General features: G+C 39.9%; 1 protein-coding gene across 2 annotated transcripts in view; it reads right to left on the reverse strand.

Annotated features, from left to right (window-relative positions):
• Nucleotides 1-27,093, reverse strand: part of csmd3b (CUB and Sushi multiple domains 3b) — a 927,060-nt gene that overhangs the window by 799,658 nt on the left and 100,309 nt on the right. The window lies entirely within an intron of this gene.

The following is a 27,093-nucleotide window of genomic DNA, read 5'->3' on the forward strand; positions in this document are numbered from 1 at the left end:
GAAGATTTGTCAGTCATTTTGGAGATAAGCAACTTCAATGCCACATTGAAGGCCACACCCTCTCTTGGATTGGAGGAAAGAATCAGGAGTTTGGGTTAAATTGCTACCATAGGAAGTAAGAGTTCAAAAGGCAGAAGAGAGGATCATCATAAAGAAGGAAAAAAGCAGGGCCGAGAACCACAGATATGTAAATAAACAATTGTCAGGGATGGATATTGCTATAATGAGTGGCTGTTATTTGCTCAGGATAGGCCTGGATTCAACACTTCATGAACTGACCTGATAAAGGATCTTTAAAATTATGTCATGACATTAAATGGATACAAAAATTATGATTACAGTTCGAGAAATCCAAACCTACTGGATACAAACATAAATACCAATTTATCCAATAATGAAATCTGGAGAAACCAGATTGGAAGAATGGTTAAAAACAAGGAAGAAGAGTAAAATTTATCATCAACAATGGGCTTTAATCTAATCATTTTAATGTAACAATGTAATGCACTTCATTGGGAAATCAGACAAAATTTGACATCATGTCAAATTGATGTTATTTAAGACATGATCCATGGAAGTAATTTTTAAAAGGAGCAGGAAATAGATGTGTGGAAGCTGCATTATATGGAAAATATTAAAACAAACAAAAATTGTATTTGAGAATATTCAAAACAAAAGTATAAAATATTGAAAGTGCCAAGCAAGCAGCAGAGGGGAGAAGAAAAGAGCAAATGTTTCAGGGGATGGATGGATGGATCATTCATCAGAACTGAAAATTTAAGAAGACATGTGTCCTTTATATTGTGGTATAGGGTGGGTGATGAGAACAGGTTGCAGACCAAAACTCTCATGGTTACTTCAAAGTTAAAAAAAAAAATGGCAGGTAGATACAAAAGAAAGTGAAAGAATTAAAATGAAACAGAGATTCACTTCTATTTCCCGTGCTTCGACCATTGTTCTCTATCGCACTCCCACCTCTCCATCTCCAACACTGACTGCTCAAATAAAGCCAGACATCAGTTCAAGAAATAACATTTCCATCTGTGTCCACATTGGTGTCTTTGGGACTCGATGAACTATGCCACCTCTCTTTGTCCACAGATATGGTTATGCTTACATGTTTCATCATTCAAAATGACTGGAGCAAGGCGGAACTAAATTGGTCAGAATGTCCTTCCACAAGCATTGGTCTTGGGTACAGCAGGGAGACATGGAGGCCTCCAATTTGAAAGAATATTTGGAGGGGGGTACCATTGGTAGGGGAAACATGACATGTAATTGGGGATATGATGGGAAAAATAATTTGGAGCAAGATGTACATTTCATTAAGGAAAATGGAGGTGATGAGCTGGGGAGTTATTGGGGAGACAGTGGGCAAGCAGTCAAAGGATCAAGATAATCAGAGATGAGAATGTTGTCTGTGAGGTGGCTGTAATCACTGAAAAATACTCAAAGAATCACATATCTGAACGATGATGGATATTTGGGTCTCTCTGGCCGCAACCTAAACAAACTCAATGGACAACTCAATGCTGTTTGCAGATCTTGTCTGCTCACTATCATTTTAAGTAGGTGGTGTCAAATTATATAATTTTAAATTTGATGTCTTTCTCAAACCTGGCATTTTCTGTGCATTCAAACTTCATGCATAATTAGACCCCAAAACAGGAGCATGCACCAAATGCCTAATCAAGTGTCTCAATATAATTTTGTTGCACAATGCCCAAAACTATTATGCTACACAATAACATTTCTTGACTAGGATTTTTCTTTGATTTATCATAGGTTCATTAGTCGGCTATTAAGCCATTACAAATTAATTAATTTCATTTCAGTGGGCCTAAATCTTAACTAAGTGCAACGTAATTAAATTGGTCACAAAAGTTCTGATTATTGAATGGAAAAAAAAATATTGATTTGAACTTCACATTGTAGGGATCACTGGTCTTCAGTTCTCTAGGCTGAAGAGTGAATGGAGGAATTGGGCTTAAGTGAGCACAAACCTCTGTGTTTATATTAACTGACAAAAAAATGGGCTTAATTGCATCATCATATTAAAAGAAAATATCAATGTCTATGCTATGAATAATGGGCAACATTCCAGAGAGGAACCAATGCCCATTGAACCTTACCAATCAACCCTTCTGATAGCACAGGTTATTGGATGCAATCAGTTATGCAGCTGATCCATGAAGGGTACAATGCTTCAGCTATTTCAGAACAACCCATTGTGGTAAACCACTGTTGCATATAATTGTCTGGTCAGGTTGTTCCTGTGGCCTCTCCCCACAGGCTCCTGTATAAAGGTAACTGTTCCACAGCCCACTGCAGCTCAGTGCAGGACAATTGAACAGTATGGATGTGCTTATGTTCTTAAGTGAATGAAAGCCTATTGGTTTCTCTACAATAGTCTTTTGAGTAATTGATGGTGCATCAATTTTATTCACAGTTTTTTTTTTATAAACAACGGAGCAGATCCTGAAGCCAGAAAAGCTGGAGATCGACCCTCAGTCGCCTGAGGCATCCACCAACTTTGAGCTCTGGCTGTGCTGTTTTGGAGCATTCCTGCAGGCCTCCTCCACCATTGAGTGATCAGAGACCTAAAAACTGCAAGTGCTGTACTCCCAGGATGGCACCCTGGTGTACTCCATGATAAGGGATGCTACAATGCACCAGGAAGCCATGGATGTTCTCAAAGGACAGTACCTGCATAAAATCAATGTTGTGTACACCAGACACCTCCCAGTGACTCGAAAACAACAACCTGGCGAGACCAACGCCGAATATCTTTGGGCCCTAAAATCCTTCAGCAGTGCCTGTGAATGCAAGATCATGTCCAATGCAGAGTACATCAAGGACCTGATCCGGGACACCAACATCGCAGGGATCAAGTCAAACTACATCCGACAGAGAATCTTGGAGCAAGGGGAGCTCAGTCTGCAGAGAGCAGTTGAGCTGGCAGGTATGCTGGAAGTGGCTGTCCAGAAAATGGAGGCCTTCTCTTCTGACAACTCGGCTGCCTCATGGTTATCCTGGGTGCCGCCATCTAGGGGCACGCTGCCACCCCCTCACTCCACTAACGACTCAACCACAGCAGCAATGCTATGCAACCACTTCCTGCTGCATTCGTCTGGCTCAGGTGGCGACCCAACCACAGCCACAATCCTAAGGGAGCACTCAAAATGATACTTCTATGGTATGGGCAAACATCAGAGGAAATCCTTCCCGGTAAATGTTTCAACTTGCTCCAGCTGTGGGCGGGCAACAACATTAGAGTGTGAAAGTCTGGACCCCTTCCTAACAGTGTCACATGCAGATCATGGGGGCCGCCGTCCCAGAATCTGTCATTACTCAGCAGGACCATGTGCAATCTGTGGGGGTGGGGGGGAGTGCCATCTTTGGGACCCTGCAGCACCACGAATGGACATTGCTGCTGCCCACACCAGCCCAGCTGATGTATGGTCAAGAGAGGACCCCAAATATTTAAGGCATAAATTCAGAGAAATGTACAACCCTCAGAGGAATGTGACAATGGAAAGGCACAAATTTAACATGAGACACCAAAAACCTGGCAAATCAATACATTTATATGTCAGGGATTTAAAAATCAGGGTGAAAACCTATTATATCAGCATACTTTGCCACAAACTAATTAAAGACAGAAATGTCTATGGCATTTGTGACGATAATATGTGGAAGGCGCTCCTTCGAGTTGACGCTAGCAACGGGCATCACAATGTGCTTCGTGTATGAAACGACTGAGGAAAGCAGTAAAAGGCAAGCCTACATTGCCACATGCTTGCACATGATATTTATCCCTCTATTCTTAACTTATTCATAGGTTTACCTGGAAGCATCTTAGACACTATTATCAGATTTGCTTCTAATACTACCCCTGACGAGCCAAATTCCAGTAAAAAAAATGATACAGGAATCTCCTTTAAATTCACTACCCTCCCCTACACATAGGAAACATTTTTACCCTGAATAAAGTTCCAATGTTTGTAAAGTGACTGCAATGATAAATATGTTACCTGGTTTGTCATCTGAAGACATAAAACACCAGATAATCAACAGATTTACCAGCAAATAAAACATGAATACAGGGGGTTAAAATGTCACTTTGAAAGCATTAAAGCTTTCATGTCAGCCATATTGCAAGGTTATTGTAAACTCTCAACTCAAATCAATGAAGATCATCGATTTATACATTTTGGTTGGCTGTCATTTAAGACCCTGGGTTAATTGATTGTAAAGCTGGCAGAAATTGAATCTAACTAATTAGAAATATTGGTAAGGCTCAGTGAAAATACTTCTACAGAAATAGCATGAGAGAGATTTGACCATGCGTCTGAGAATTTGAAATTCAAGACCATGCAAGCATTCAGATAGGACATGATTGCAATAAGGAATGGGTTTAAAGAGGATAAGGACATCAGTGTATGGGTAAGACTGAGTGCTTGGGATAGAAGATGGAAATCATTCACTCCAGCAGAGATGCAAAAGATATGAATGATGGAGATTGCAGAAGATAGATGGAAGAAGGTAAAGGCAGAGAAAAGCATCATTTTGAGGTTTGTTTTTGTAGAGAGAGAACATGCAAGATTCAAAGTTGAACTGAATGTTAAATGGGAAATTTTAGGTGAAAATAATCTTCAGCCTCAACCAGAGGCCGGGTAAAGATATCACCTAATTGGTTTGGTATGACCTCTAAACAGTCATTAGGAGAACATTGCATTTGTTGAATATGAAGCAGTAGAAAGGACAGGAAAGGTAGCAGTTAATGTTGTTCGTGCACATGTGGAATATGGCTAAGTGGTTTTTAATAATCTTATAAGGATCATTAGATATAGGGGGGTGTGGAAAGATGGCATAGAGTCTAGAGTACAATCTCGACCTCTCTGGCCAGACTTTTAAATACCAGTTTTTTTACTCTTTGTTTCCAAGTTTAAGCTTTTTTAAATTTTAGTTTAAAGTATTAAGGAATTATTATGGCCACTAATGGTAAAAAGACTAAATCTCAAGTCCAAAGGAAAATACATTAAGTGTTGAAGATCTGGGCCTAGATGACTTAAAACAGCCCCAGGCTCAATTTCTTCATTGTCTAAATCCCAAAGTCACCTGTGGAGACTGAAAAGGAAATGCATCAGGCAGCATTACAAACTGAAGAAAATGTTTTTGTATTGCGAATTGATGAGAAAACAACAAGATGCGGGGGGGGGGGGGGGGGGGGGGGGGGGGGGGGGGGAAGACCTGCGGCAACTCCCTGAAGAAGTCAGGATGCCTTCGCTGGGAGTCCAGACCAGACCTACAGTAAAACTTTTGAAATGCCTTCTGTTAAATTGCAGCAGGAGCTGCAGTTACCTTGTTCTGCCACCATGTCAGAGAGAGCAGAGCTGAGATTTACCGAATTACAGTGTATGCAAATAAATGCAATTATTCAAGCTGTTATAAAACCTGGAATGGATTTGTTGACATCTCAAATGAATGCTGGTATAAGTTCAGAATTAAATATGGTTAAGACACATGTGGATGCATCTTATGAAGAATTTAAAAAAATTCAGACTGCTTTTTTGGACTGTAAACAACAAGTGACTTCTAACACAGAAAAAGTGTTGAAGGTGGAAAAATCAGTCAGAATTAGGAGATCGTGAGAAGGAGCTAGAAAGAAAAATAGATTATTTGGAAAATCAAAGCAGAAGGAATAATGTGAAAACTGTTGGTTTGCCGGAAGGTATAGAAAGACAAGATCCTCTTTGTTTTTTTTTAAAGACTGGATTCCGCAAATATGAGGGCAAGAATTTTTCTCTTGGGGGATTGGCACTGGAAAGAGCCCATAGAGCTTTAAGAAGAATACCCTCAGCTGGTCAACCCCCGAAACCGGTAATAAATCGATGTCTGAGTTATTTGGATAGAGAAGCAATACTTCGACTTGCAGTACAAAATACGAGACAATGACAAACCCCATTATTGATTCAGAATAGTAGTCTTTTTTTAAATCCTGAACTGAGTCAAGATGTCATTCAACATCGACGTCAATTTAATCCAGTTAATGAAGTCTTGTTATAAGTCTACTTTTCGTTACCCTGCAGTGTTGACTATCAATTTCGGTTTTTTGAAACTGATTGTGAAGCAATTATTTATGCTGATTCATTGTCAGATATAAGAGGACAAAGATGTAGCCCACCATTATCTCCTAAAGAAAAGTCTGGTGGTTCTGGAAATGGAAGAAATGGCAGAAATGGGAAAAATTGGAATGGAAAGAGTCCACCTCCTTCTGAAATAGGATCTTCGAGATTGGAGTATTTTGGATGAAAAGAAGAATTTTCTTATTTTATATTTTCTTTTGTTATTATGATACTTGGATGTTACTGATTGTTTGGCTGGGGAGGGGGAGATTCGCACCAAGTTCTTTACTAGTCATCACCCACTGGGTGACCCACACCCAATTTTTGTTTAGGGGATTATTACCTTCTGGTAGGTTTTTGAGGGGGGGGGGATTTTTTCAGTTTTTTTTTACTTTTTTCTTAGTTTTTAATTTGTGATTTTTTTTATTGGAGGGCCTATATACATTGATTTGAGATTTTTAAAAATCATATTATTGGTATTTAGTAATAATAGTAGATATGTCGAAGTTGAGGTTTGCTACTTTTAATGTTCGAGGATTAAATAGTATGATTAACCGTAAGCGAGTCTTGGAGTATATTAAGAAAATGAAAATTGATATTGCCTTTTTAAACATTTAATGAAGTTATAGATAAAGAAAAATGAAGGTACCAGAGAAGGGTTATATTTCATTTATGTATCAAATATTACAGGATGGTATGGATAAAAAGGGTTGGGATAGATCTAAAAGTAAATGGGAAGCAGATATTGGTTTTACTTTTTCTGAAGAAGATTGGTTAGATAATTGTTATGATAGTGTAACCAGATTGATAAATGCACATTATGCAATGATTGATTACAATTTTTTTTACATCAGTTGTGTTTGACACCTGAAAAATTGAAAAAATATGGTTTTAATGAGTCAGATTTGTGCTTTAGATGTAGTGATACGGTTGGAACTTTTTATCATGCTGTTTGGTCATGTATACATATACAATCTTTTTCGAAGAAAATTCAATCATTTTTAGAATATCGGTATAAGATTAAAAGATTTTAGATCCAACAGTATTTTTATTGGGTAGTTTGTAACCTCAAAGGCTTGGGATTAGATAAATTTCAGCTTGCTTTTGTATATTAAGCTTTATCCATAGTGAAAAAATGTATTTCTAGTACATGGAAAGATACAAATATGATTGATATTAATAGATGGCATAATGAGATGAAATATTGTTTAATAATGGAAAAAGCTTACGTATGTTTCACATGATAATTATAATTTTTTTATTAATAAGTGGCTGTTATACTCAGGATATCTACATTTTAATTTATATTGATTAGATTTTAACATATATTTAACTTTTTAAAAAAATATTCTTTTTTTCTTATCTCTCTCTCTCTCTATCTCTCTCTCTATCTATATCTATATATATCTGGCTTGGCTTCGCGGACGAAGATTTATGGAGGGGGTAAAAGTCCACATCAGCTGCAGGCTCGTTTGTGGCTGACAAGTCCGATGTGGGACAGGCAGACACGGTTGCAGCGGCTGCAGGGGAAAATTGGTTGGTTGGGGTTGGGTGTTGGGTTTGTCCTCCTTTGCCTTTTGTCAGTGAGGTGGACTCTGCGGTCTTCTTCAAAGGAGGTTGCTGCCCACCAAACTATGAGGAGCCAAGATGCACGGTTTGAGGCAATATCAGCCCATTGGCGGTGGTCAATGTGGCAGGCACCAAGAGATTTCTTTAGGCAGTCCTTGTACCTTTTCTTTGGTGCACCTCTGTCACGGTGGCCAGTGGAGAGCTCGCCATATAACACGATCTTGGGAAGGCGATGGTCCTCCATTCTGGAGACGTGACCCACCCAGCGCAGCTGGATCTCGATGCCGTCGACCTCTGCCATCTCGAGTACTTCGACGTTAGGGATGAAAGCGCTCCAATGGATATATACATATAGATATATAGATATATAGATATATATATCTATATATATTAATATATATAGATATATATATTAATATATATATATATTAAAAAATATATATATATATAAATATTAATGTTTAATTGCTGTATATGTTATATTATTTGTTTTTTGAATGAATAAATAAAGTTTTAAAAAATGGATCATTAGATATAGAACAAGAAATAGGCCAATCAGCCATTGTCTGCTTTGCCATTCCATAATGAGCTGTTCCATTCTCCCACTCAGCCTTTCCCCCCCATAACCTTTGATACCCTGATTATTCAGGTAACTATTGATCTCTGCCTTAAATACACCCAACAATCTGGCTTCCACAGGTGCCCATGGGAGTAAATCCTGGAGGTTCACAACTCTCTGGTTTCAGAAGTTCCTCCACAACTATGTTTTAAATGGGTGCCCTTCAATACTGAAGTGTGCTCTCTTGTTCTAGACTCCCTCATCATGGTAAACTTCACCACACCGAAAGTGCCCAGTCCATTTAGCATTCAAAATCTTTTGAATCTTTAATCTTTTGAACTCCAAGGAGCAAAAATGTTTCTCAAATGCTCATCTAATCATTCTAGGAATCATTCTTATCAATCTTCTCTGAACCCTCTCCAAATGCCAACATATCCTTTCTGAAATAAGGTGCTCAAAACTGTCCCCATTACTCCAAATGAGTCCTCACCAGTGCCTTATAAAGCTTCAACATCACACCACTGCTCTGCTATCCTATTCCTCTAAATAGTAATGCCGACATTGCATTCACCTTCTTCGCCACTGAATCAACCTGGAGGTAAATCTTCAGGTATCCTGCATAAAGTATCCCAAGTTTGAATTTTCTCCCCATCCATTGTTTTATTCCGATGACCAAAGTACATGACTTTGCAACTTCTTTTCCCATTCTCCTGATCCATCTAAACCTTTCTGCAGTCTCTCTATTTCCTCATTACCAACTTCCCCCTCCCAGTTATCTTTGTATCATCTACAAACTTAGCCACAAAGCCATTTATTCCACAATCCAAATCATTAACATACAACATGAAAAGTAGTGGCATCAACATCAACCCCTGTGGAACATCACTGATCCTGGTACTGAATCAGAATAGGATCCTTTTATTCTTAATCTCGGTTTCCTGATGATCAGCCAATGCTCTACATATGCTAGTATCTTTCCAGTGATTCCATGAGCTCTCATCTTAAGCACCCTCATCTGTGGGACCTTGTCAAAGGCCTTTTCAAAATTCAAATACACAAATACAAATTCAAATACATCCATTGCATCTCCTTGATTTAACCTGCTTATGGTTTCCTCAGAAAATTGCAGGTTTATCAGACAAGTTTGCCCTCAAGGAAATACTGCCGACTTTGGCCTACCTTGTCAAGCCCTGCTAGCTACTATGTAACCTCATCCTTGATAATCAATCCAACAACTGCCCAACAGTCTATAATTTCCTTTCTGCTGCTTCCATTCCTTTTGAAATAGCGGAGTGACCTTTGCGATTTTCCAGTCCACTGGAATCATGCAAGAATCTATTGATTCTTGGAAGATCATTACTAATACCTCCACCATCTCTGTAGTTACTGCTTTCCATTTGGTCCAGGAGACCTATCTACCCTCAGACCTTTCAGATGCCAAGCAACTATATTAATCATGATTGCACTCACTTCATGACCTTGCCACCCTTGGATGTCTGGTATACTGTTAATGTCTTCAACAGCAAATACTGATGCATAATACTCATTCAGTTCCTCTGCCATCTCCTGGTCTCCTATTACACTTCCTTCAGCACCATTTTCTTTTGGTCCCATGTCTATTCTTGCTTCTTTTTTGACTCCAAATATATTAAAAATAAGATTTTGGTTTTTTTTTATACTATTTGCTTCCTTCCTTTTGAAGTTAATCTTTTCCTTCCTAATGTCCTTCTTATTTGCCTTCTGTAAGCTTTTTAAAAGCTTCCCAGTTCTCTGTTCCCGCTGTTTTTCTTCCTTCTATACCCTTTCTTTTGCTTTTCCTTTGGCTTTGATTTCTCGTCAGCCACAGTAGTTTCATTTTCTATGCAAATATTTCTTCTATTTTGGAATATACCCATCCTGCTCTTTCCTCATCATGCTGTGGATTGTGGAAGGTCATGTGACCTCTCCGTCTGGAACCTGGTGAGAATGTGAATTGTGGAGGATCTAGTGACCTCTCCATCTGGAATCTACTCGGAAGTCGCATTACTAGCCAATCAAAGTTGGACTCTGCCCACCCATTCGTGAACACATGACCATTTGTCCCTTTAATCACCAAGTGATTACCTTGGTCAGACCTGCTAGTTTACTTTACTATGAAGCCCACTACATGCAGTAGCTCTCTCTTTCTTTTGCTCTTCAGTCCTGAGATGAATCCTGCTCCACTCCAACTCACGAACTGTGGACAATGCTGGAGAAGTTATTGGTAAGAAATGCACTACACAGAAATCAGGGCTGTTAAACAGCATTGGAGCTATGTCCATGTTAGACACGGAACAACGGGTAGCATATTGTAATCTTTGGTTCCTATAAGTCTGTACAATTGCTAGTGTTAAGTCTGACGTGACAGGGTTGTACTGAGCTTGTTCATCTTGTTGCTATCATCAGTAGTGTCAAGTCTTGATATGACTGATAATACTGTGTTTTGTGACTGCTGCAATCCCTTTATGTGTGTTGTAATAAAGATCCCTCCTGGGTTCAGCCTGTGTCCAGACTTCTTGTTCTTTGAACCCACTCAACTTTTCCCTTCTCACACAGCACGTTATCTCTCACATTAAATCTAGCCATTGCCACTCTACCCTCATCCCTGTTAGTGTGTCATTCCAATCAATTTTGGTAGTTCCTCTCTCATACCTATGTAGTCCCCTTTATTCCATTGATTTATTGAAACATCTGATTTTATTTTATTCCTCTTAAATTCTATTATATTATGATTACTGCCTCCCAGTTATTCCCTGACTTTTAGCTCACTCATCAACTCTGGTTCATTACACAATAGCCAAACCAGAATTGCCATGCTCCTGGTTGGCTCAGCCACAAGCTGTTCTCAGAAGCCATCCTGAGGGCATTCAGTAAATTCCTTCTCATGGGATCCAGCATCAATTTGGTCTTCCCATGTTATTTTTACTTAGATTTTTTTTTTAATTAGCCATACAGCACAATAACAGGCCATTTTGGCCCACAAGCCCATGCTGCCCAATGACACCCAATTGACCTACATTTGCAGTACATTTTTGAATTGTGGGAGGAAACAAGAGCCCCTGGGTTAAACCCACGCAGACACAGGAGAATATACAAACTGGCGTACTTGTTCACCAGTCATTGAAAGCGAGCATGCAGGTTCAGCAAGCGGTGAAGAAGGCGAACGAATGGTATGCTGGCTTTCATAAAGAGGGGATTGGAGTATAGGAGGAGAGAAGCCCTCCTGCAGTTGTACAGGACCCTGGTGAGACCTCACCTGGAGTATTGCGTCCAGTTCTGGTCCCCATATTTAAGAAAGGACATACTTGCTATAGAGGGAATGCAGCGCAGGTTTACAAGGTTAGTTCCCGGGATGGCAGGATTGTCATATGTGGATAGGTTAGAAAGACTTGGACTATATGTGATGGAGTTTAGAAGGATGAGGAGAGACATGATTGAGGAATTTAGGATTATCAAAGGACTTGACAGGATGAAATCGGAGTATATGTTCCCAAGGATGGGAGAGACTAGGACGAGAGGGCATAGTTTAAGAATACGGGGAAGGTCATTTAAGACCTTAAAATTAGGAGAAATCTTTTTACCTAGAGAGCTGTGGATCTGTGGAATGCATTGCCACAGAGGGTAGTGGGGGCGGATTTGCTGGATAGATTTAAGAGAGAGTTGGATAAGGCTCTTGTGGGCAGGAGAGTTGAGGGTTATGGGGATAAGGCTGGGATTGGTTATTGAAAGAGAAAGATCAGCCATGATCTGGTAAATGGTGGTGCTGGCTCGATGGGCCAATTGGCCTACTCCATCTATTGTCTATTGCCTTACAGACAGTGAGGGATTTAAACTCCGGTCCCAATCGCTGGTGTTATAAAGGTATTGCACTAACAGGTATGCAAAGTGTACCACCCCTTATTGAGGGTCACAATGTGAATTAAAGAAAATAAGGGTATGCTTCTTCATAGCTGAATAAATAAGGGGAAAAGGAAGAATTAGAAGTTACAATCAGTGTAATAAAACGGTGGTGTTGGCACAAGGTATTGCAAAACAATTGCAGCCACATATGGATGCCCACGTCAGTTCCATCAATGTGAAAAACTTAATTGGAAAGGTCACCTGAATTCATTTTGGAAAAAGGAGCACAGATTCAAAATGTTTGGGGCCAAAAGGTTACCCATGGATAAGGTAGTCAGTCATTTGCAAAGAAAAAAAAAATTCTCTGATTTTATTTGTGAGAGGTTTTGCTTAAAAATGAATTTCAAAGGAAAATAGATCAGCATGAATGAGGGCAATTGGAGAAATTGGACAGTCAACATTTCTTGAGAAAGCAGGAAGTGTTTATCACAGATTAGATGCAGGGAAATTGCAGGGATTTTAGAGAAACAGACAAGTTCTGGCCTAGGAAATATATGAAGCTCAGAGTAAGGTTGGGTTAAAACAGAAGGGAAAACAGAGGCAACTGAACAAATGGTTTCAGTATTTTCAATCACAAGGGCCATAATATACACATTTATTGAAGGTTTAGGAAGCATGGAACAGGAGAGAAGGGTTCAAGATGTTGGCAGTGAAAAGTCAGCTTAATTTGCATAATAAATGAATTCCTGATCAGATAAAAGTTTTGGTAGAGCAAAGAAAGACCTGATTTGTTCTATACAGATCTGAAAACAATGATAAATCAGATGGTTTTTTTTAATGTGGTATCAAGTGCTATATCAGGGGAGCTACCAGGATGGTAAGCAATGAAATTTCTAGTCATCCAAGGACATTAAAGATGAAAGTAAAAAAGTGATTGAGGAGTTTGTTTTTTTCTGGAGGACCAAGGCTGGCTGAAAATCAGGAATTTGTCATAACATTTGGAATGTTTTTAATTTTGAGATTCAGTGTATTAACTAACCCTTCCAGCCCACAAGCTTGTGCCTCCAAAATATACAAATTGATCTACAAACCATATCCATTTTTGGAGGGTGGAAGGAAACCAGAGCACCCGGGGAAAATCCACAAAGGACTCAGGGAAAATGTAAAATTTCTCACAGACAGGTTTTGAACCCGGGTCGGTGGTGCTGGAGGAGTGTTGAGCAAACTGCTCTGATAACCATGCTGCCCTTAAGAAAATATCTTTCTCAGGGCTAGCTGCAGTAGAAGTGCTTTGGACCAGGGATGGAACTCCACTGCTGAAGTGGGGATCTTTCAGAAGCCAAAACACAAGGGATACATTATTCAAGAAATTAATTGGGCAAACATGCATAGATTGCCAAGAACCAATGGCTTGCACCCGTGAGCTTGAAAGGAAAGGGGTGACTAGAGAAGGGACCCATTGGTTAAAATCTTTCAAAATTTGATGAATACCAGGAAGGTATTAAAACATCAGAAACCAGCTAACATGACTCCTTTGTAATAATTGATTATTGCACAGTTAATTTGACATTCATGTTTGGCATAATGTTAGACATTTCAAAGAGGAAAGAATTAAGGAAAGCCAAAATATAAACAAGTCTGGTCAACATGTTTTTATTGAAGGTAAATATATTTGATAAAATTTCTTGAATTCTAGAGGATGTGATGGGGAGTGCTGATAGAGGGAATCTGTAAACGTAATATATTTAGAATTCCAAAAGGCACTTAATTATGTATCACTGAACAGGCTTCTACAGAAGAAGAGGCCAGGATACTGAAGGAAACATGTTTGCTTGGATTGAAAACTGGCTGTCACATTAAAAGCAAAGAGTTAGGATAAAGTAGGGTTTTTTTTCAGATTGGAGGGATATAACTAGTGGAGGACACCACAAATTGATTCTTCACAATTATTTATATTGCTGATCTGGAGAAGAGAATGAGGTTTCCAATTTTGCAAATGATATTAAGATATACAAGGGAATGTTGTGGCATGGATTTCATGATTCTGCAATGGAATATAGATAGGATGGAAAAAAATATGGCAAACATGGCTTTACTAAGAGGAATAAAAAAGCATATTGCAGTCTAAATGGAAATGGACCAAAAATGAGTGAAGATCAGAGAAATGAAGGAGCTATTGTGCATGAATCACCAAAAAAAAGTTGGCAGGCTCTAGCAAATCAGTAAGAAAGCAAATTACATTTTGACATTTATTTCACAGTTGAACAGGTGTTGGTGCAGCCACACCTGGAATACTTCGAACAGTTTTCATCCCCTGGTCTGAACAGGATATTCCTGCACTGGAGGCAGCCTGAAGACTTTCACCAGGCTAATTCCTTGGATGAGAAGGTTGCCTTGTCAAGAAAGGCTAAAGAGTTTGGATCTGTATTCTTTGCAATTTATAATGGGGAGTGACCTTAATGAAATGTGTATGATCCACAGGGGGCTTTACAGGAGAACTTCTCATTGTGCCTGATGTATGTGTGAAGGTATTCCCTGATGTTTGACAGCAAGCCTGGTCTTGAGAGTGAAAAAGAACTGGAAAATTTGTTTGGAGTTTGGATGAGTGAGAAATAACAAGGAAGAGAGTCTTAACATATACAAAGAAAATGGGAATTGATGTGGTCTTTCTTCAAGAAATTAGCTGAAAAACATTTGAAATTTAAAAGGGATTGTGTTGAACATGTAGGGCCTTCTTCACTCAATTCTAGGATGAGAGGTGTGGCAATTTTAATAAAAAAGAATCTTCCACTTAAAATTCAAAATGTTGTTATAGATCCAGCAGGGAGATATGTAATGGTACACAGGCAAATGTTTTCAGAATTGTGGACTCTTAAATCTGTATGTTCCAAATACTGATGATGAGAAGTTTATACAAGAAACATTTCTTAATCTAGCAAAGGCACATGAGAATATTTTAATAGGAGACTTCAATTTTTGTTTAGATCCATTGTTAGATAGAACTACTTGAATAACAACAGAAACAAAAGGCGGGGAGGGGTGCGTGGTCTGATAGTATAGGAAGAAGAAAACCACCTCTCCCCAGTTGAACTATAATGCCCAAATTAAAAAGTTTGGAAAACCTGGGAAAATTTGCTGAAGATATTTGAAGACGAAAATCATACAAATGGCTGTAAATGTGAAGAAAGCTAAAACTTAATTACAAAAGAAAGAAGCCACGGAGTTGATTGACGTGGCTCCCAAGTCAGGACGTACACCTGGCAGGCTAATTATTACACCGGTGCCCGTCTTGCAGCCGCAAGATGGCACCGGTTCTTCTAGCCGCTCAGTGGGGTAACAAACGTGTGCCCGTGTTGCCAGGTGTGCAGTTGAGGCAGCCGAGTGATGTCTAGCCTCTAATCGCCGATGGCCCAGAGCAGTGGTCAGAAGACGCGCCTATGCGGCCTTCGAGGCTTCCAGTCATGCATGGGAATACGCACATGCGCGACCTGCTGGAGTGAGTTTGTACTGTGTGAGGACCCATCCAGTGTCGAGCAGAAGAAGTTGGCCCGATATTGGCAGGGGCCCAAACCTGTAGTCGGACAGCATGCCCAGCAGTGATTGCAGGTGAAGAAGGGGAAGAAAGTCCTGTCCTGCTGGAGGCACAAGACCAAGCAACTTTAACTGCAGCAGCCACAATTGAGGAAGGTAGGCCTCAAAGTGGTGCTTTAACTGAAATGTCTCAAGGGATGGTAGAGTCTGGGATTGAAGCAGTTTTTTACTGTTATAGAAGGTATTGCTAAACAGATGGAGAATATCTTTTCAGATGAAGTCACAGATTAATCAAGAATTTATGAATATGAAGGGCAGAATGAACAATATTTGTGAAGAAGTGTCATCTGTTTAAAAAAAAAGTCCACAGTGAAAACTGATATTAATAAATATCTGAAGGTGGTTGATACAGTGCAGGATAATTTTAAGAAAATTGAAGAGGCATTTCTTGAATGTAGAGATCAAGTGAAACAAAATAGAGGAAAAATGGAAAAAGTGGAAGATTCTTTTACAGGCTGGGAAATTCAGAAAAGAGAGTTGTTGAAGAAAATTGATTTTTTGGAAAACCAAAGTCGGAGTAATAATGTGAAGATATTGGGACTTCCAGTAGATATTGAAGGCTCGGATCTGGTTAAGTTTTTTAAGAAGTGGATTCCAGATACTCTGGGTGCTGAATTTTTCCCGGACATCTTAGAATTGGATAGAGCACATAGGGCATTGAGTAAGAAACCTTACCCAGGACAACCGCCTCGGGCTGTCCTTTTTCTATATCTGAGGTATCAGGATAGGGAGATAATTTTGCAGATGGCTGTTCAAAAAGCTCGTCAAAGTTAGGCTCCATTGATAGTTCAGGGTAATAGAGTATTATTTTATGCAGATTTGAGTCAAGAGATAAGAGATGCAAGGAATTTAATTCAGCTAAAGAGGTATTGTGGAGAAAAGAGTGCAAGTTTATCTTTTGATATCCCACTGTGTTGAAAGCTTTTTTTATGGGAATTATCAATCTCAATTCTTTGAGAGTGATCAGGATGCATTAATTTTATGCTAATTCTTTGCCAGATGTGTGTGTTCATCTGATAGACCACAATTACTTAAGAGGAGAGTATCTGACAAGAGGAATGAGAATGGGAACGGGAAGAAGAGGGAAATGACGCAAAGTCTGCTCGATATGAAGGACCCAGAACAACCTTTTTCTGGAATGGAGTTAGTTGGATGAACTTGACCAAGACGATTAATTTCTAAAGAAGCTCAGCTGAGGTTGTGGGGGGGGGGGGGTGTAGATGGCTCTGATACTTCCGAAAGTCATCTGCCACTAGTGGTATTGTCCACACCCAGTTAATTGGGGACTTACTATCTTTGTTGTAGTTTAGGGGAGGTTTTTTTTTAATATATATTTTATTCTGGGGTTTTTTTAGGGTTTTTTGTGTGTAGTTTTAGAGAGGAATATTTTTATTTACACAAGGGGATTTTTATTGGCTGTGTGAGGTGCCCTCTTTTTAGTAAAATATGGCTAATTTGAATTTTAATGTTCAGGGTCTTAATAATCTGATTAAGTGAAAGCGTGTTCTGGTATATATTAACAAGATGAAGATTGATATTTATTTTAAAAAAGAGGAAACACACTTGACCGAGAGAGAACTTATGAAGTTGAAAAGGGATTGGGTAGGACATGTTATTGCTTCTTCTTTTAATTCTAAGGTGCAAGGAGAGGAAATTTTGCCATTTGAATTGGAATCATTTTCTGAGACTGCCAGCAGAGTTTTGATGGTGAATTGTAAAATTTTTGCAGAATCCTAGAGATTGTTGAATGTTTACGCACCTAGTGTAGATGAAGGGTTTATATCTGAAACTTTTTTGACTTTGAATCAGGCTAATGAAAATATTTTGATTGGAGGATATTTTAATTGTGTTTTGGATCCGTTATTGGATAAATCTCCAAAAAGTGTAAAGAAATCTAAGATGGCTGTAAAAATGGCAGCGTTGATTAAAGATTTGAATTTGGTTGAAATTTGGTTTGGAGAAGATTAAATCCGACGGAAAAAGGTTTTTTCTTTTTATTCATCATGACATGATCCTTTTCTAGAATTGAATTGATTTGGACTAAAAGAAATTATGTTATAGGTTCTAGGGGTAAGATTGTGGCCCAAACCCCATTATATCAAAATAAAGTTATCCCTTTTTCGATGAATAATTCGTATTTAAAGATTTGGAATTCTAAGGGTTTAAAGGTGATAGATGTTTGTCTTGAAGACAGACTGTTTATTTCTTTTACTAGATTTAGGGAGAAGTTTGGGATACCATATAATTCCCTATTTGTATATTATAAAGTGTGAGCTTTTGAGATAGATAATTTTGGAAGAGAAATGATGCAATCTAAATTAACCAAGTTTGAGCTTTTCATTTTGGATACAATAAAAAAGGAATTTATTTCAGAAATGTATCCTTTGCTACAAGATGAACAAATCAGATTTAAGTAAATCTAGAATTAAAAGGAAAGAAGATTTATCTTTTGATGTATCTCAGGAGGAATGGGAAGTTATGTGTCAAGATAGTGTGACCAAGTTACATAATGTAAGGTATAGTTTAGTTAATTATAACTTTTTACGTCAGCTATACATGACTCCCGAGAAGTTAAAAAGGTACGGCTTTAGTAATTCATATTTATGTTTTAGATGTGGACTTCATATTGTAACCATTTTACATGCAGGTTGGTCTTGTGATAAAGTTTAATCATTTTGGAAAAACATTAAAATCTTTTTGGAAGAATTATTTAATATTAAATTACCATTGGACCCATTAAATTTTTGTTGGGTTATTCTGCATCGTTAGTTACTGGTTTAGGGTTGGACAAGTTTCAGATGGTGTTTGTTGATTTGGCAGAAGCTGTAGTGAGGAAATGTATTGCGATTACATGGAAAGATAATGTGGAATTAATTAGAGCCCGCTGGCATAATGAGTTGAGATCCTGTATTTATATGGAGAAAATAACATACAATTTGCATGATAATTATTATGTTTTGGTTCAGATGTGGTCACCTTATTTGAAATTAATGGGATTGGAAATATTTTAATTTTTGTTTCATTGTAAGTTTGACACATCATACAGCATATGTAATTAATGGATATATGATTTTTGCTCCCCATGAGGGGTCTGTTGTGTGTAGGGGGGGGTGGTTTTGTTTGTTTTTGTTTATTCTTTTATATGTATTCTGAAATCATAAATAAAGTTTTTTTTTAAATGAATGCAAAGATAGCATTTTGTATTCCTCTTTAAAAGATAACATATAATTTGAGGGATAAATACAATTTCTTTGTAAAAAGTATGGAGGTCATACCTAAAAATTCTTGGTTTGAAGATTTAATCTCTCAATCCATTCTGGTGTGGTGTCTCAGCTTTCACAGCTAAATAGTTGAATGTATTTTTTTTAAATGATGGTCTAATTTCTTTTTCTTAGTGGGTAGAAGGGGAGGAGGGTGGGTGCTAGTGGGGAGGGAGATGAAGATTGTTTTTTTTAAATTTAATTATATACTCTGTATGAACATATTATAATTGTTGTTACAATATTTGAATTAAATAGATTTATGGAGGAGGTTCATCCAAAGAGAAATATTATTCATTTTATTTGAATAGGTATGAATCTTATTCTGGAACAATTTTATTTTTAATTTTGGCACAAATGCAAGCTAGGATTCTTGAAGTCAATTATAAAATGAGGATTTTATCTGATCATTCTCCTTTGTTAATAATGGTGGAAATGCCTGAAAAGGATAAGATGATTTATAGATGGAGATTGAATTCTTTGCTATTGAACAGAATTTTTTTTTAAATTTTGTCTGAATACAAATTCAGACAGTTTTTAATAATAATTTGAACTTGGTAAATTATAAGTTTGTTATACTGGATGGTTCAAAATCATATTTAAGAGGCCAAATTATGTTTCACCTCTAAAATTAAAAAAGGATTGTACGAGAGAGATTGATCAATTAAAAAGAGAGATAACAATTTTGGAAAAGGATCTTCAAAAACAAAGATCGAATGAAAAATGTAGACAATTAACAAAAAAAACTTCAATGTTATAGTTGCAATCTTATAAAAATAAGAAAGCTATTATAAGAACAAAGCAATGATATTACAAATTAGATGAGAGATCACAAAGCATTAGCTTGGCAGTTAAGGGCAGAACAGACCTCGAGAATAATGAATGTACTTAAAAAGAATAACAGTGCAATTGCTTGTAAGCCTCAAGAAAAAAAATAACATTTTTTATCTGTTATTATATTGTTTGCAATCTTTAAAAGATAAAAATAAAAGTCATTTATCACAGATAGTGTTGCCTAGTTTAAGTTTGGAAGAGCAGACTGAGTTGAATGTTTCTTTTACAGAGGTAGACATGAAGGAAGCTAAGTGTTCATTACAGAGTAATAAATCTCTGGGAGAAAATGGATTTCCAACTGAATTTTATAAAACAATTGAAGATTTATTAATTCTGATATTTATGCAAGTATCAAATCAGGCTATGGTGACCCATACTCTCCCAGAATCATTTTTGATGGCAAAAGTTACAATATTTCCTAAAAAGGATAGAAATCTTTTGAAATCTTCATCTTATAGACCCATTTCATTATTAAATGCAGATTATAAAATTGTTGCAAAAATTTTGGCAAACAGATCAACTAAATTCCTTCCTAAATTAATAAACATTGGTCAAACAGGACTACCTAATATAATTAATTTATCTCAAAAAGGATACGATTTGAGTGTTGCAAATGGCTTTACATGCAGAAAATTGATTGATAGATGGGAATGGGATTTTTTTTTGTTTGAGGTGTTAGAAAAATTTGGAATTAAATTGAACTTTATAAATTGGATTATGGCACTGTATAATAATCCTAAAGCTAAAGTAGTTATGAACAAACAAATAGCTACACCTTTTCAATTAGCTAGATCAAATAGACAAAGTTTCCCTCTATATCTAGCTTTGTTTATTTTAGCATTAGAACCTGTTGCTCAAGCAATTCGAAGGGATTTGGAAATTAATGGATTTAGGGTAGGTCAAGAAGAACACAAAATTAGTTTATTTGTAGATTTGTTCTTTAAAAAATTAACTGAACCAGAGACATCTTTGCAAAAATTATATGTTCAACTGAAAGAATATGGGAAATTTTCGGGTTATAAAATAAAATTGGAATAAAAGAAAAATGATGCCATTAAGGTGATTATACTCAATATCAAAGGGATATTCAGTTGAAATGCCCAAAAGAGGGTATTAAATATGTACGTATCTGTACAGATAATAATTTGAAAATATATAAATTGAATTATTCACTGTTACTTAAAAAGATTGAGAAAGGTATTTTTAAAATGGATGAATTTACCTACAACTTTGGTGGGATGGGTTAAATGTATTAAGATGAATATATTTCCAAGAATGCAATATCTTTTCCAAACATTGCCTGTTTTAATACATGTAAGGAAATTCACTTGGAAAGGTAAAAATGTCAAGTGTTTCTTCAGAGAAGTTAACATGGAATTAAGAATTGAGAAGTATACAACTTTTAAATTTTAAAAATTATTATTGAGTGGCTCAAATAAGATTTATCACTTCTTTAAAAGGGAAAAAATCAGCAGGGGTGAAAGTATAATTGAATAAAATAGCAGAGAGAAAAGCTGTAGACTTTATATATAAATGAGAATCAAAATTAATGGCTACTTATAAAGATATGCCATTATTGAACCATTTGATTAATATATTGATGTAAAAGGAGGTTTATCACTTAAAAAGCATTTAATTCAAAATCCTCATCTTTTTCTAAGGACATTCCATTTTTGGGCAGTTGGTTTCATAAGGGGATTAAAAATGTTAAAGATTTTGATGAAAGGGATCAATTAATGTCATTTGAGCAATTGAGAACTAAATATGTTAAAACTCACAACACTTTTTGTTGTTGTTTTCAATTAAGCTTATTTGAGGGATAGGTTAGGATCATCCAGGTTGTTGCCCAGTTGTACTGAAGTAGAACTCATTATTAAGAGAAAATGTTTAAAATGTTTACTTCTAAGATATGTATATTATTTTTACAAGTAAAGGTGGAAATATTGTAATGTATGACCAAACATGGGCAGATTTAAGTAAGGATTCTATGACCAATATTAGCAAGATATCGAGTAGTTCAATATAATTTTTTTTTTTTAATCAGTTATATCTTTCACCACAGAAAATGAATGGAATAATATCAGATTTGTCAGAACAATGTTTTAGATGTAATGAAAATGTAGGAACTTTCTTGCATTCAATTTGGCTTTGTCCTCATGCAAGATCTTTTTGGGTAGATTTACAGAGTTTTTTTTTGGAACAAGTTACAGGAGTTGTCTTTCCGCAAAGTCCGAACAAATTTTTATTGGGAAATATTGAAGGAACAATTACTAAATTAAAATGATCAGTCTATCAATTGTAATTTGTTAAATTAGCATTATCAGTTCAAGGAAATGTATTGCAGTCACTTGGAAATGAGATACATTTTTAGGAATGCCAAGATGGCATACAGAAAATCAAAGTTGTATTCCTTTGAAAGACATTACATATAGTTTGAGAAATAAATACCCTATGCTTTAGCAAATTTGGCACCTGTATACTCAAAGTTTAGGCTTAAATTTGTAATGTCCTTTCTGTCCCTCCACACCTATGAGATTCTCCTCTGTGTTGTAATGAATTTTTTTTATATATCTTTCTCTTCTTTGGCTTGGCTTCGCGGACGAAGATTTATGGAGGGGGTAAAAAGTCCACGTCAGCTGCAGGCTCGTTTGTGGCTGACCAGTCCGATGCGGGACAGGCAGACACGATTGCAGCGGTTGCAAGGGAAAATTGGTTGGTTGGGGTTGGGTGTTGGGTTTTTCCTCCTTTGCCTTTTGTCAGTGAGGTGGGCTCTGCGGTCTTCTTCAAAGGAGGCTGCTGCCCGCCAAACTGTGAGGCGCCAAGATGCACGGTTTGAGGCGTTATCAGCCCACTGGCGGTGGTCAATGTGGCAGGCACCAAGAGATTTCTTTAGGCAGTCCTTGTACCTTTTCTTTGGTGCACCTCTGTCACGGTGGCCAGTGGAGAGCTCGCCATATTATACGATCTTGGGAAGGCGATGGTCCTCCATTCTGGAGACGTGACCCATCCAGCGCAGCTGGATCTTCAGCAGCGTGGACTCGATGCTGTCGAACTCTGCCATCTCGAGTACCTCGACGTTATGGGTGTGAGCGCTCCAATGGATGTTGAGGATGGAGCGGAGACAACGCTGGTGGAAGCGTTCTAGGAGCCGTAGGTGGTGCCGGTAGAGGACCCATGATTCGGAGCCGAACAGGAGCGTGGGTATGACAACGGCTCTGTATACGCTTATCTTTGTGAGGTTTTTCAGTTGGTTGTTTTTCCAGACTCTTTTGTGTAGTCTTCCAAAGGCGCTATTTGCCTTGGCGAGTCTGTTGTCTATCTCATTGTCGATCCTTGCATCTGATGAAATGGTGCAGCCGAGATAGGTAAACTGGTTGACCGTTTTGAGTTTTGTGTGCCCGATGGAGATGTGGGGGGGCTGGTAGTCATGGTGGGGAGCTGGCTGATGGAGGACCTCAGTTTTCTTCAGGCTGACTTCCAGGCCAAACATTTTGGCAGTTTCCGCAAAGCAGGACGTCAAGCGCTGAAGAGCTGGCTCTGAATGGGCAACTAAAGCGGCATCATCTGCAAAGAGTAGTTCACGGACAAGTTTCTCTTGTGTCTTGGTGTGAGCTTGCAGGCGCCTCAGATTGAAGAGACTGCCATCCGTGCGGTACCGGATGTAAACAGCGTCTTCATTGTTGGGGTCTTTCATGGCTTGGTTCAGCATCATGCTGAAGAAGATTGAAAAGAGGGTTGGTGCCAGAACACAGCCTTGCTTCACGCCATTGTTAATGGAGAAGGGTTCAGAGAGCTCATTGCTGTATCTGACCCGACCTTGTTGGTTTTCGTGCAGTTGGATAATCATGTTGAGGAACTTTGGGGGACATCCGATGCGCTCTAGTATTTGCCAAAGCCCTTTCCTGCTCACGGTGTCGAAGGCTTTGGTGAGGTCAACAAAGGTGATGTAGAGTCCTTTGTTTTGTTCTCTACACTTTTCTTGGAGCTGTCTGAGGGCTAAGACCATGTCAGTGGTTCCTCTGTTAGCGCGAAAGCCGCACTGTGATTCTGGGAGAATATTCTCAGCGACACTAGGTATTATTCTATTTAGTAGAATCCTAGCGAAGATTTTGCCTGCAATGGAGAGCAACGTGATTCCCCTGTAGTTTGAGCAGTCTGATTTCTCGCCTTTGTTTTTGTACAGGGTGATGATGGTGGCATCACGAAGATCCTGAGGCAGTTTACCTTGGTCCCAACAAAGCTTGAAAAACTCATGCAGTTTGGCATGCAGAGTTTTGCCGCCAGCCTTCCAGACTTCTGGGGGGATTCCATCCATACCTGCTGCTTTGCCACTTTTCAGTTGTTCGATTGCCTTATATGTCTCATCCAGGGTGGGAACCTCATCCAGCTCTAGCCTTAGGGGCTGTTGAGGGAGCTGGAGCAGGGCGGAATCTTGGACTGAGCGGTTGGTACTGAAAAGAGATTGGAAGTGTTCTGACCATCGGTTGAGGATGGAGATCTTGTCGCTGAGGAGGACTTTGCCGTCTGAGCTGCGCAGCGGGCTTTGGACTTGGGGTGAGGGGCCGTACACAGCCTTTAGAGCCTCGTAGAAACCCCTGAAGTCGCCAATGTCCGCGCTGAGCTGTGTTCGTTTGGCGAGGCTAGTCCACCACTCATTTTGGATCTCCCGGAGTTTGCGCTGAAGATGGCTGCATGCGCGACGGAAGGCTTGTTTCTTCTCTGGACAGGACGGCTTTGTAAGGTGAGCCTGGTGGGCAGCTCGCTTCTTTGCCAGCAGCTCCTGGATTTCCTGGCTGTTTTCGTCAAACCAGTCCTTGTTTTTCCTGGAGGAGAAGCCCAGTACCTCTTCAGTGGATTGCAGTATGGTAGTCTTCAACTGATCCCAGAGGGTTTCAGGGGACGGGTCCGTGAGGCGGGTTGCAACGTCGAGCTTTGCTTTGAGGTTTGCCTGGAAGTTTCCTCTCGCTTCGTCTGACTGCAGTTTTCCAACATTGAACCACTTTCTGGGGGCTTTATTGTTCCTGGGCTTTGGCTTGAAGTGAAGGTTGAGCTTGCAGCGAACCAGCCGGTGGTCAGTGTGGCATTCCGCGCTAGGCATGACCCTGGTGTGGAGCACATCTTGTTTGTCACTTTCTCGCACCAGGATGTAGTCCAGGAGGTGCCAGTGTTTGGATCGGGGATGCATCCAGGTGGTCTTAAGGCTGTCCCTCTGCTGAAAAAGGGTGTTTGTAATGACAAGCCGCTGTTCTGCGCAGAGCTCCAACAGGAGGCGCCCATTGTCGTTGCACTTGCCGACGCCATGCTTGCCCAGGATTCCTGGCCAGGTTTCTGAATCTTTGCCGACACGAGCGTTGAAGTCGCCCAGGATGACAACCTTGTCGGCTGTAGGGGTACGTTGGATGAGGTTGCACAGGTCGGTGTAGAACTTGTTCTTTTCTGCTGGTTCCGCCTGGAGGGTTGGAGCATAGACACTGATGAGGGTGATGTGACGCTTGTTTTGAAGTGGGAGTCGCATGGACATGATTCGGTCCGAGAGGCCTGTCGGAAGTTTTTCGAGTTTGGAGGCAATGAAGCTCTTGACCATGAAGCCTACACCAGATAGGCGTCGTTCATCCGAAGGCTTGCCAGACCAGTAGAGTGTGTAGCCCGCGCCGCGTTCTTGGAAGCTGCCTACATCTGCCAGGCGGACTTCACTGAGAGCGGCTATGTCGATGTCAAGTCTGAGGAGTTCATGTGCAATGAGGGCAGACCGACGTTCAGGTCGATGGCTGTCAGTCTTATCTAGCATGGTTCTGATGTTCCAGCATGCTAGCTTGAGTTTGTGAGCATCTTTTGAGGGGGAGGACGTGGAGGGGGAGGACGTGGAGGGGGAGGACGTGGACCTGTCCTCGGGCCTGCGCAAAGGAGCTTTTAGGTGGAGTGCAGTGCGCGCAGTACTGGCCCCACCCTTTACACCCATGGTTCGTGTGCCGTGGCCAAGCAAGCTGGGACGTGGCAGCGAGGTCCTTGGGTCGTAGGTTTTATATCGGAGTGGCCTTCTCCTATGCAGGTTTCTTACCCGGGCTGGAGGGGCCTGCCTCCCCTCCTAGGTCGGTCCATACTGCCCGGACCGGGGCCTCCGTCTGCCTCACTCGACCGAGGCCGGGGCCGCCGTCTCCCCCTTGCTCCTGCCCGTATCGGGGCCGCCGCCGTCTACCCTTCGCCCGGACCGGGGCCGGGGCCGCCGCTGCTCTCCCTGTGCCCGGACTGGGGCCGCCGTCTCCCCCTTGCTCCTGCCCGGATCGGGGCCGCCGCCGTCTACCCTTCGCCCGGACCGGGGCCGGGGCCGCCGCTGCTCTCCCTGTGCCCGGACTGGGGCCGCCGCCTCCCCCTTGCTCCTGCCCGTATCGGGGCCGCCGCCGTCTACCCTTCGCCCGGACCGGGGCCGGGGCCGCCGCTGCTCTCCCTGTGCCCGGACTGGGGCCGCCGTCTCCCCCTTGCTCCTGCCCGGATCGGGGCCGCCGCCGTCTACCCTTCGCCCGGACCGGGGCCGGGGCCGCCGCTGCTCTCCCTGTGCCCGGACTGGGGCCGCCGCCTCCCCCTTGCTCCTGCCCGTATCGGGGCCGCCGCCGTCTACCCTTCGTACTTGTGTTGGATGACATCTCTCTGTCCAATCCTGAAAAATTCTTTCCTTTTACTATTTTTTTCTATTTTTATACAGTTATTTTATATCTTTATATTAACCATGATTATTTTGTGGGGGATGGGTTAGGAAAGGAAGGGTTTTGGGAGGGGGTGAACACCATCATGTATGTAACTTTTGAAATCTATCATTGTATTAATTCTGATTTCTGCATGTATGGAGATCATTTTAAATAAAATATTCAAAAAAGGATGGGTGATAAAGATGAATCAGGCTTATGACGTACTAGGATTGGCAAGGGTGGGGGCAGGGGGCAGTGAGGGAACCACAAGTGGAGCAATAATCATACAAAAATCAAGAACAGGATATTGTTTCACTGGAGGCAGCCCGTGTCTGTGTGGGCTTTCCCTGAGGCCCCCGGTTTCTTTCCAGTGTTGTAGGTTAATTGGGCAGCACAGCCTCATGGGCCAAAATGGCCTGTTACCGGGATCTATGTCTAATATTAAGATTAAAAAAAGAGAAGGATGGGTGATAGGAATGCAGAAAAATTGAAAAATTAAAGGGCAATGATTACAATGCTTTTACCCCCTTGAACTTTCTTGACTTGAAAAAAAAAATCTTTCATAGAGGCAAATAAATGTGAATTAAACCTAATGTTTCAATTTGCAACTG

Source organism: Narcine bancroftii, chromosome 2 (assembly GCF_036971445.1).
Source record: "Narcine bancroftii isolate sNarBan1 chromosome 2, sNarBan1.hap1, whole genome shotgun sequence".
Taxonomy (NCBI): Eukaryota; Metazoa; Chordata; class Chondrichthyes; order Torpediniformes; family Narcinidae; genus Narcine; species Narcine bancroftii.